Source organism: Propithecus coquereli, unplaced genomic scaffold, assembly GCF_000956105.1.
Source record: "Propithecus coquereli isolate 6110/MARCELLA unplaced genomic scaffold, Pcoq_1.0 Scaffold403, whole genome shotgun sequence".
In the NCBI taxonomy this organism is placed as follows: Eukaryota; Metazoa; Chordata; class Mammalia; order Primates; family Indriidae; genus Propithecus; species Propithecus coquereli.
Genome location: NW_012149764.1, coordinates 3089016 through 3101520, shown reverse-complemented (window position 1 = coordinate 3101520; position 12505 = coordinate 3089016).

The following is a 12505-nucleotide window of genomic DNA, read 5'->3' as shown; positions in this document are numbered from 1 at the left end:
AATAAATAAATAAATAAAATAACAATTAACTTCCCTTCCTCCCCACTCCCTTTAACCTCACTATATTGCAGGAAAGAAAATCAAGAATGTAACCAGTCCTGGCCCAAATCATTTTAAACATAATACCTGTCTCTCAGGTTAATTTACAAGTCAACCTGTTTGCCCTCATCCATTCATTCTTCTAACTATCTATTCATCCGCCCTAGCAACCATTTATTGCCCCAAAACAGAATTACCTATACTCCTTATCTTCCCCTCCCCTCTAAAAGGTGCGTATAAAAATATCTGGATCCCACTGGGATATTGGGTAATCACTCTGTGATTCTCCTGGTGTGCACAGTAAATAAACCTCTTCCTCTTATTAATCTGCCTTAATTGTGAGTTGACCTTTCAGCGAACTTTTGAGGGAAAGGGGAAGTTTCCCCTAACCCGTACAACATTAAAACTTATAGCCTTAAAGTATGTTTTACAAAATAATAAATTTTGAAATATACCAAATGCAGAATTTTAAAAGTACTTATTGTGAACTAAAATAAAATTTTAAGGCTCACCCCTAACTGGCTGACTAAAGGGACCCTCTCGTGGCCAAAGGAATATCCTAAAACTAAATTTCCTGCCAGGAGGAAGGTCAGATATGCCTTACTTATCATGCCCCCCTCCCTCTCTATAAATGAGATATCATTTATAACTTATTAACAGGCCTAAGGCTATGCAAGACAAACCTGCAGGTCCTCAATTTACACAACAAGTCTGTGTCCAGTGGCTTATCTCTGATAAACAGCTCCTTCTGTTGAAACATTCCAAGCCTTTAGACAAAGCTTCATGTCTTTAACCAATTACAGGCCACAGAATCTTTAAACCCACCTATAACCTGTAAGCCCCCGCTTCAAGATGGCCCACCTTTTCGGGCCGAACCAATGTATGCCTCCCACATATTGATTTATGACTTTACCTGTAACCCTTGTCTCCCTAAAATGTATAAAACCAAACTGTAACCCAGCCACACTGAGTCCACTTGCTCAAGGCCTCTTGGGTGTGGCTCCGGGTCATGGTCCTCAAATTTGGCTCAGAGTAAATCTCTTTAAAATTATTTTACAGAGTTTGGTCTTTTTTCCGTTGACATTATAAATAAAGTAATATATAAAATAAAAATATTTAAAATATATGAAATTAAAAAGTAATATAAAAATGTAGATGGAAGGGAAAAGAAAACCAAATTGAGGGAAAAAAATCTACAAAATCACTGAAGTCTTGATCAATAAATTCATATTCTTAAAGAGCCAAAAACTATGAGTAACTATGATCAAGAAAAAAGAGAGAAAATACAAATAATACCATATTATGAATAAGGAGATTCAAATAAATTTACAGAAGAGATTTTAAAATTGTAAGAGAGTCCTCTATATTGTTTCTATGTATAAATTTGAAAACTTAGAAGTTTATTAGTCAGAACTGATTTGGATGCAAATAACAGGTACTCAATTTAAATTAGATGAAGGAAAAAAAAATAATATATCGCTTAATCTAACAAGCCATGATTCTTGGGGAAAAAAAAAAAGTATATACATATATTGACTTAAATATCTGAGAAGTCCATAGGGCTATGCTGGCTCCATACATGGCAGAGTCCAAGGGCTCAGTGTCATGAGGATTCTCTCTCTCTCCCCACTGCTTCTCTCAACTCAGCTCTTTCTCAGCTCAGACAGGTTGTCTTCATGTGCCAGGGGAAATGGCCATCTACAGTCACAAAATCATACCTTATTAGCTGAAGAACCAAAGTAGAAAAAGGAAAATTTCTCCCTCTGGTATCTATATATCAATCCAAGGAAAGATTCTGACTGTCCTTACTTGGATCTTGTGCTCATCCCTGTAATTAAGTAGGAGACAGAGCATCTTGATTGGCAGCTACTTTGGGACCACTATGAATGGAGGGATAGTTTCCTAAAGGACATGAGGGTGTTAGGCAGGCAAAAATTTCTAATGTCCACTACAATAAAAAGTGACTTATCAAAACAGAGTCAAGAAGAGTTATAAAATCTGAATAGGCCAGTAACTACAAATTGTATTGAAAAAGTTACTAGTTAATCTACTACCCCAAAAAAGTACCAGTTCCAGACTGTTCTATCAAACTAACAAACAATAGGTTATTCCTGAGTTATTTAAATTTCTCCAGCTCATAGAAGAAGAGAAAGAGCATGCTATTTAACAAAACTAGCTTCACTCTATTTTGAAAACTAGACAAGAATAACATTAGGATGAGGGGGAGAGAAAACTGTAAATAAATCTTACTTATGAATATAGGTGTAAAAATCTGTACTAAGATATTAGCAAATTGAATTCAATACAGTATAAAAAGAATAATACAACAAAATCAAGTGAAATTTATTGTAATGTACATTAACAGATTAAAGGAACAAAACCATTTGATCATTTCAACAGTTTCCAGCATATTTTAATAAAATTTAATACCTGTATATAGATTTTAAAAATGTTCTTAGTAAGCTAAAAAGAAAACAGCATTTTCTTAAGCCAATAAAGAGAATCAGAAAACTAAAGCAAACATTCTATTTAACGGTGAATTGTTAGAAGCATATCTGTTAGAGAAACAAGAGAAGGATGTACTCTGTCAACACTATCACTCAACATTGTACCTAGTCAATGTCATAAGACAAGAAAAGAAAAGGTAAATACATTGGAAGAAATATCTGTTAGTATATGCAAAAAATCTAACTGAAAAAATCTTAGAGAATCAACCAAAAACTCATTTGCACTGATACAATAATTTAACGACATGGCAAGATTCAAGACAGATAATACAGAAATCAATAGTTTCCCTATACCAGCAATAATCAATCAGAATATAAAATAACATCAATTCTCAGGACTGAGGAATAACCACAGGAACAAATAATACAGAAATACATGTTTTATGAAAATTAATATTTGAAATAGAGGCATAAAAACCTATACTTACCTCACTACCACCACTAATATTTCTTTCCCCACCTGCCACACATTGTCAGCAGAACCTCACTGTGAATTAGCTTATCAGGTTTTTACCCTCTTTGATATAGAGAGATCCCTAATGATACTCAATTATATTATACTATTATTCTTTGTATCAGAATTATTTGAGTGTGTATCTTATTCCCTATGCGAGATGATAACTCATTTCCTCTTTGTATCCCATCCCCACATCTTAGGTGCAACAGGTACACAGTGATTATCAACAGTAAGAGGGTATGGGACAGAGAAAAGAAAAAGGACAATAAATTAAAGAGGAGGGTAAGAATCAGGGGTCAGAAGAGCTAATGGAGACATGTAATCTGAGTCTCTCTTATTCACTCCTTTCCATGGGTAAATTCTCATTATCTGAATGCCTTAAATTTCAAAATGGTAAAAATTCTAGAGCAGACTATTCAGTGTTTGGGGAACTTCTAGTGACAAGACTTGGAAGTATCTCTCATATGATACAGCTCAAGTGTGCATGGCATTCCGATTTTTTGCAGGATGTGAATTTAATATTTCCTTTCCTACCCTTCATAAATTCTCCCAAGTACCCTCATTTCTACTTGGCTTTTCTCCTCTTCTGTTTTCCTCCCCTTCTTCCTTTCTTCTCTCCTAAAACTAGAAGATCCTCCCTTCCTTTCCATCAAACCTAGGCCTGGTACCAGAGGAGACTGAGGTTTTGTGTCTAACTCAACCATGTCCTCCGTGGTATGGGAATGAAGGAATCAGAACTGATCACATATTTACTGAGTGCATTCCATGTGTGGGAAGAGTGCACGTTTGAGAACCAAACAGAACTGAAATCAGCCTCCTTGCTTATAAGCTCTGTGCCTCAGTGTTCTTATCAGGAAAATGAAGACAAAAATAGCAGGTCCCATAAAGGGTGGTTGTAGGGATTAAATAAGATACTGCTGGTACAGTGCCCAGATACTCAGCAACTAGCACTCATTAGAGAACTATGTTTGGAAAACAAGCAAGGCAATAGAAAGGCCTACTCTAGCTTTTTCTCCCATTCTCTTCCCCTCTAGCCTAAAATTATAGAGAAGTAGAGAGAGGAGTGAAGGAGGAGGCAGGAGAGGATGTGTGGGCAAAGCAACACTATACTTTAAATCTCAGTCCTCAATTTAGCTGCCAGATTAGTGAAAGACATTGTCTCAATAGTTTTTACTTTGTATGCCTAATTTTATAAGTTATTCCAGAGAAATTATCAAAGGAATAACATTGTATTTGGAATAAAAATCTCAAAGAGGAAAATGTTCAGGGAAAATGCTCTTAGACCAAAACTCCAGTGAAACTGACACACCCACGTTACTCACTGGCTTCTCGAGGGAAACGATAATCTGGTGATGTCATTTCTCCCCTCGCTCAATCCAATGTCAATATACTTTTAAATTCTCAGACAGTAATAGAAGGTTTTGTCTTTCACACAACAAGAAAACAGCAAATTCCCCAAAACTCATGGGGGTACTAGGATTGGGGAGGGGGGGGGATTTTATCTAATGAGTGAATTTTCCAAATATTTTATATCTGTTCTGCATGAAAAATATAAATGCCTATCGTAAACAATTTATTCCTAGTGAAAAGGAATTTTAACTTGTTTGGAAAGCATTTTCAAAGCAAGTAGACACATTCTTCAGAATACCAGTCCCCTATATAATTATTGTTACGTATATAATCATTTTTGTTTTCACATTAAAAACAAAAAAGTAGTTCAAAAGGGTCAAGTTTCACCATAGTCCTCTTAGAAAATGCTTCATTTCCCTCTGTTGTTGTTCAGCCTTGGCCATATATGATTGCAGTATTAGTGAATCTACTGGACTTTTAATAAAAACACATTGAAGTCACTACCGAAAAGATATTTCATCAGTTTTCCTGTTAGCATGAGTCATGGCAGAGAAGAATTTGATGCTTTGCAAGAAGAAACCACAGTTCACTAATAAGCACTCTAAGCCTTTATGCCATAAGAGAGTGGAATCGGCAACAAACTTTAAATTTTTCTTTGAGCACCTACAATGTACTAGCAATGTTCTAGGTTTTATGTGTACTGCTAAAAAAAAAAGTACAGGATATAATGCCTGACCTTGAGGAATGTATAATCTGTAATTTTCTTTATAAAGAAATCAGCATTCTTTTTTATTAGTCCTCTGATGTTGAGACTTTTTTTAAAAAAGCAACCCAAAATAGCTCAGCCTTCATTTGCCTTTAGAACAAAAATAATGACATTAACATTAATATCAAAATTTCACCAGCTCCGAACCTCCCATTGATTGGACTTCCTTCTTGACCACAGGAAGTCCGTCCTTGCAGAATCTCTCCTTCAAAGTTATTTACTGGTGCCTGCAAAGGTGCCTACAAATGTCCACAAAAAAGTCGTAGACATGAGCTAATGAACTCACCTGGGAGGAGAAGAGGCTGGAGTCTGCCAGCGTTAAGTGGTTAGTTCAGACAGTTCCTTCGTTTGCCACCTTATTAAGCAGTTTAGGCACTGACAGTTTACCCAGGGGCCACATCATCCTGCCGGTGAGGGACATTGATTCACACAAAAATGACCTTGATAAATAAGAAGCATGCTGTGTGAACCCACTGGTGGTCAGGGTCGAAGCCTTCTGTTCCAGGGGGTTCCTTGTTCCCCTTGCAAATCAGTGCCTGATGTCTCAAGAGCATCACCTGAGCCGCAGCTCCAGCCCAGCCAAGATGCTCTGTTACACAAACCAACCCTGGGAACGTCACTGTTAGGTGAATGGTCATAAACAATCGACCAATGTGATGGAAAGCACGCTGAAAATGTAAAAAGCCTTCTTTGTGCAAATGATATTTTCACCTGTCAGTTACCCAGTTCAAAGGGGGAAAGAGAGGGGTTTGATAAGAAGGCCATTTAAAGCAACCAGCACAAGAGGAAATTCCTATTAATTCTAAAACAATAAATATTTTACCTGTAACTTTTCTTTTCTCAAAAAGATTAGAATATTTTATCTCAGAATATTATGTGCCCAGAGCCAGAAAGCAAGCAACAATTGACCTGAAATATTCTGCTTAAGGGAATCTTTAAAGATTGAGTATAGCAGTTAGAACACAGTTCAGTCCAGACGGCAGAGCATGATAGGCAACATTTTTTGAGCAGTGTCTATGTGGCAGGCATTGTGCTATATGATTTACATGCATTGTCTTAGATGAACAAACAAAGGTTTGAATGGGGCGCCGCCATGGTCTCCACTCTACCAACAGGAAAACTGAGATTAAGGAAATGTTCCAAAATTCTACACTAGTAAAGGGTGGAGCTGGGATGTGAACGTCAGGCTTCTGAGGCTCACTGGCTCCCTGTGGGCTTCACTATGGGATTGGAGTCTGCCAAGTTTGACCATTTCTGCTGCTAGAGGATCGCTTAACCTTAACTACTTTGTCTATAAAATGGGGAAATGAAACTTCCCAGGAAGTGGTAAGGATTTTCTGAGACATTTGCAAAGACCTCAGTGCAGTGTTGCCATTTTGTGAGAGGGATGATGGGGACAGAGGATCTTCCCCCTGTCCCAGAGCAGGATGCAGCCCTGGGGCTCCGTCAATGCCTAGGCACAGGAAAAGAAGGTCAGCATTGTTCCCAGGTGCAGTGACAATGTGATTTGAGGTATGAGAAGAATGCGGGCACTCCAGTCACCAGTCACGTTCCTGACCTCACACCATTACTGACTTAAGGAAAGGAGGTTCACACATACTAGACTTATTTTAGTTCCTACCCAGATCATCTTTTGCCTTTGTCCAAAATTGCTCAAGTTGGGAAAATAAGAATTATCTGCTTCTGTAATTGTCATGAAATTTTTCTCAATGGCCAAAGCTGAGTGTTTTCTGCAGATGTACTCTTGCTTCTTATCACAGTCTCTCGGAACAAGCTTTTCCTCTTTGATTCATGAGTATTATCATATTTTCTCCCTTTAAAGCATATTCACGAAAGTGACTTCTGCTTCTTTCTTTGCTCAGCATGATTCTATGAATGATAAGAAACCAAAGTAATGCATAATCTCATGATATCAGCTCTGCAAGTCATAATTTGTCAGTACTTAGGCAAAATCTTAAGGAAATAGTTGGTATACTCCGTGATCCTGTTTGCTCCACGGTTGCACTCCCCTTATTTGCTCCAAAATGACGATTCTGTTTAAAAATGTAATGACAATCTAGTCTCCTAAGTAAATCACCACACCCATCTCTTCACCCATCCATCTCTTTATGTTGTTCTGAGGGAAGAAAAAAAAAACCTGTTTCTTTTGGAGCAGGTACCAGATCAGTGCAGTGCACTGATCAGTGCGCTTCCTAAGTGCAGAGGCTGTCGAAATCAATGTGGTGGGCTGCCAAGCGCTTTCTCTGAACAGCACCATAATGAACCCTTAATGCATTAATGATCTCTACAAAGATCCCTCCCTAGCAGAAAGGCAGAGATGTGTTCTTGGGAAGGAGACAGAAAATGCTGTCTTTGCAAAAGCCGCAGTTCCCAAAAACTTGTATCCAAATGCACCAGAATCCCTGAGAAACTTTATAAACATAGATTCCTATAAATAGTTACATCGGGTAACTATTATGTAAATAATGACATTAGGAAGATAATTCTAATTCAACGGGTCTGGGATGGGGCTTAAAAATCTGTATTTTCTTTTTAATTTTTTTTAGAGACAGGGGTCTCCCTCTATTGCCCAGGCTGAAGTACCGTGGCATGATCATAGTTCACTGCAGCCTAAAACTCCTGGGCTCAAGTGATCCTCCTGCCTCAAGCTTCCAAGTAGCTGGGACTACAGGCATGCGCCACCATGTCTGGCTAATTTTTTTTTTTAATATTTTTGTTTTTTGTAGAGACAGTCTTGTTATGTTGCCCAGGCTGGTCTCAAACTCCCGGCCTCAAGTTATCCTCCCACCTTGGCCTCCCAAAGTGCTGGGATTACAGGTGTGAGCCACAGTGCTCAGCCAAAATTCTATATATTTTTAATGTTAATTTTAATGATAGCATACACACAGAAAAAAAAATCATACGCATACAGCTTAAAGAGTTTTCACAAAGCGACCATACCCAGAAAACTGATTAGATCAAGAAAAAAATATACTAGCACCCAGAATCCCTTTCACGTTTTTTCCAGACTCTGCTTCTTCCCCCAAGGTTAGCCAATATCTTGACTTCTAACAGTATAGAGTGGTTTTGCCTTTTTTTGAACTTCATATAAATGAAAATATATACTTTTCTATGTCTGGCTTTCTTTGTTAAATGTTATGTTTGTGAAATTTATTTTGTCACTTTATTTGTGGTTTGTTCATTCTTATTGCTGTTCTGTTGACGAACACTTAGGTCGTTTGCAACTAGGGGCTGTCACAAATAGTGCTGCAATGAACATTCTCATGCATGTCTTTTGGTGCACATAGGTATGCATTTCTCTTCGGTACACATCTAGGAATAAAATTGCTGGGTCAAAGAATAGGCATATGTTTAGCTTTAGCAGAGACCGTCAAATGGGTTTTCAACATGGTTGTACGAAATCTGACTATTTTTAAACTGCTTCCCAGTTGATTCTGATGCCAGATTTGGTAACCACTGAACTAAAGCATGAACATCTTGAAGGAGCCACCACGTTGTCTTCTTTCTACTGCTCCCGATGTATTAGACAGTATCTTACACATGATAAGAGATCAATAAATATCTGTTGGATTAAGTTCTGATTAAATTTTCCACACGTATTAATAAATGAGGAACAAAAAAAGCTCTCACTTTAGTTTCTGATCATCTTTCCTTGAAATTTTATAATAGTATCCCAAATGAGATGGTAAAAAGGAGGCATTACCCCAGCCAAATCAGTCATCTGTTCTCTCTTCACAGAGACCACCTCCCAGAGGGTCAAATTCTCTCGGATCCATCCAGAAAAGAATTCTGTCAGAACTAATCTTGGCTTAATTACAGACACACTCCAATGCAATTTAACAAGCATTTAGTGAGCCTACTGTGTTTGAATACCATTTTAATAATTTTAACGAGTTCTCAAAGAAAACTGGAAGTTAACTCTCAGGGGGACATCTTAGCACACTATTTCAAAGCATTTGTTCACTAATTTCTAGGGAAAGAGCACTCTGATTTTTGCCTCCATCCAGGAAACAAAACCTTCAGAGCTATGTGTAGGTTGGTCCAAATTCACGAGTTCCACTGTTGGCAATGACAGTGGTTGATATAGGAAAGAGATCCCCCAATAGAAGAATGATTCTATACAGAAAGACTGAAAATAAGGACTAAATTTTCTCTTCATGGGGAAAAGTTCATGTTTAAGACTAAAATACTAAAGGCAGATTTCAAAAAAAAATATACAGTACAGTCATGTTATTTTTGAAAATCTATCTATATACACACACTCACACCTATAAATAAGAAAAAAAAAACCTGAATGACTGAATGGGGAAACAGGGAGTCTCAGATATATATCAGTAGGATTAGAAATTGTTTAAGCCTTTCTGAAAGGCAAGTTGACAATAACTTTCAAATTTTAATTGCATGTGCTTTTAACCCAGCAATTCCACTTCTGTGATTATTCATACAGATATGTTAGCACGTGAGCCCAACCACAAATGTACAAAGACGTTTATTATGGCATTACTGAAAATATAGAAAAATGAAAACAATCTAAATGCTCATCAATAGTGGAATAGTTCAAATAAATCATGGTACATCCACACAATGGAAAACCATGCAGTCTTCCATAAGAATGTGGTAGGTAGTTTTCTATGGGTACTGACATTGGCAGCCGTCTGTGATATACTGTTAAATGAAAAAAGCCAAGTCACAGAACAATATCTACTCTGTGTAAATGAAGAAACTTCCTATGTATGACTCTGTGTACAAAAACAAAGGAAGTAAGTCTGAAAAGACAGTGTTGGTCATGGTTACCCTGGGGAGGACAACGGGATAACAGGCAAAGGTATGTATTAGTTTGCTAGGACTGCCGTAATAAAATACACAGACTGGGTGGCTTAAACAACAGAAATTTATTTTCTCAGTTTGAAGGCTAGAAGTTGAAGATTAAGGTGTCAGTTGCTTTGGTTTCTTCTGAGGCCTCTCTCCTTGGTTTGCAGCTGGCTGTGTTCTCACTGTGTCCTCACATGGCCTTTCCGCTGTGAGTGCATACTATGCCTGGTGTCTTTGTGTATCCATATGCCTCTGCTTATAAGGACACCAGTCATATTAGATTGGCTCCCCCCTTCGTTTTAATGTAATCTCCTCTTTAAAGGCCCTATCTCCAAATACTCACATTCTGAGGTACTGGAGGTTAGAGCTCAAGCGATCTTCTTGTCTCAGCCTCCTGAGTATCTGGAGCTACAGGTGTGTGCCACCAGGCCCAGCTTCAATACTATTTTTTAATGAAATAAATAAATCCATCAGCTCCCCCTTCAAAAGCTTGGAAAGTAGACATACTCAGGGAACCTTTGGAATTGGCTAATGATCTTTAATTATCTATAATGACAATTCACTTAGAGTCAAGCTATTTAAAATATGTGATCATTCAGAGATGGCATGTGATTCTTAGGATATGCAAACCAACTTGTCTTCTCTCAATTTTCCAGGTTACAGTACTAAAGTGAATCTAGTCTTAAGTTAGTAGCCTTTTCAAGCAACTATTCAAATTAAAGATATTTTTCAAATGAGTATTACACAATGTCTATGCAGTTAATTAATGCTGTGAATGGCACACTTCTTACTTTCCTCAATTTCATTATGTCTTAATCCCAGCACTAATAATAATCATGTCCTATATAATCGTAACTTTTTTCCCAAGAGAGGTATACAGTATAGTCATTAACTAAATAGTTCCCTCATACTCATATGATGAAATCGCCTGTGGGAAAATGTGTAAAGAATAAGAAAACAAATAGCATATGACTCCAATACTTACCCACTTTGCCTCAGGGTTTGAAACTCAGAAATCCATGAGATTTGCTAGTTTCTGAGTTCAACAACTTTTCCTTGGGGCCCACATGAGCAAACTGCTGTTAGGTGGTGGGTTTGTCAGTCTAGCTCCCAGGAGAATTCTGGTCTGGGTGTGGAGAAACACAGGATGCTTTCAACGTCTAATAAGGAAACTGCTGCATGTTCCCTATGTGGCCATTTGAAGGATAAAGTAATGATGTCCTCCAAAGTGGCATCTTCTTTTTTTTCTCTTTTTTTCTTGGAAACTACCTTTAATGCTGGTAAGAGTAGATTTCCCAGAGATGGAAATCAATCTAAAGTAATGAATACAGGAAATTTTGAAATTTTTCTTTTTGCGGTCAGTGATCCCAATGGTTTTCTTCCCAATGGGGAGCCACTCAAAACTCCTGACTATTCATTTATCCACCGGAATGCAACAGATTTGGAAACTGCATTTCTTTACCATGCCAAGTCTTGTCAATGACAGTGGTTTGCATTTACCAATGGTTTTAGAAATGGACAGGGTTTCTTTTTCATTCACATTTTTAGTAATAATAAGCCAAAACAAATACTTTGGAGAATTGCTATGAATGGAAGATTAGAGAGGAGTGAATGGCTTCCAATATTATTAATACATCACTGAATGTGACATTCCGCAAACTCTTTGTCAATAACAATATTGTATTTACAAATATTTTCTTCCCATAAAATGTAAACTAAAAACTGGCTGAAATTAGCAATTATCTAAACATCTATCTCTATACTGAACTCCATGCAAGCTGGGAAGGTTAACTATTATATGTTTGTCTACCTGCCGAAAAAAAAGTGGGAGAGAAAGATGGAATGGCCAACAATTGCCAAATGTTTGAGAGCTACTGATAGAGTTTGGATTCAATTCTCTTTCATCTCTTCAGATGTGGGATCTATACCCTTCTGTTCCCAGAGAGAAAGAAGCAGGGTCTTTGCCAGGTTCTTTGGCAGGATTGGGGGAGGCACCTGGACTGGCTGAGGTGGCTCCATGTGAGCAAATAAGCAGTGAGAGTTTAAATGAGAGGTTCTGAAAGAAGACAGGTGAAAGGTGAAGAGGCTGCTGGCTGCTCTCTCTTGTTGCACCCTGGCGAGCGTGGGGGGAGCCCCGCTCACTAACACCAGGTCTTCCGTCACAGTTTACCAAGCCCTTGTACATATAATTACTCACCTGGCTTTCTCAACACCCCTATGGGAAAGAAATGGCAGGTTTACACAGTAAATACTATTTTGTATCATGTCCCATTAACTTTTCAGGCTTTGAGTCAGACTACTGTGATTGAAATCTTAACTCAGTCATTTTATGCCTGAGTGGCCTTAAGTAAGGTAATTAATTTCCTTGTGCCTCATTTTTCTTATTCATAAAACAGTGATAATAATAACAATAATAATAATACCTGCTTCACAGGATTGATGTGAGAACAAAATGAGATAATACAAGTCCTCAGTACATGACCCAGCATACAGTAACCTCTCAATACATGTTAGCTACTATTTGTAATCAGCGTTTGCATGTATGGTTTCTGTCTTTGGTATCATGCCATAAAA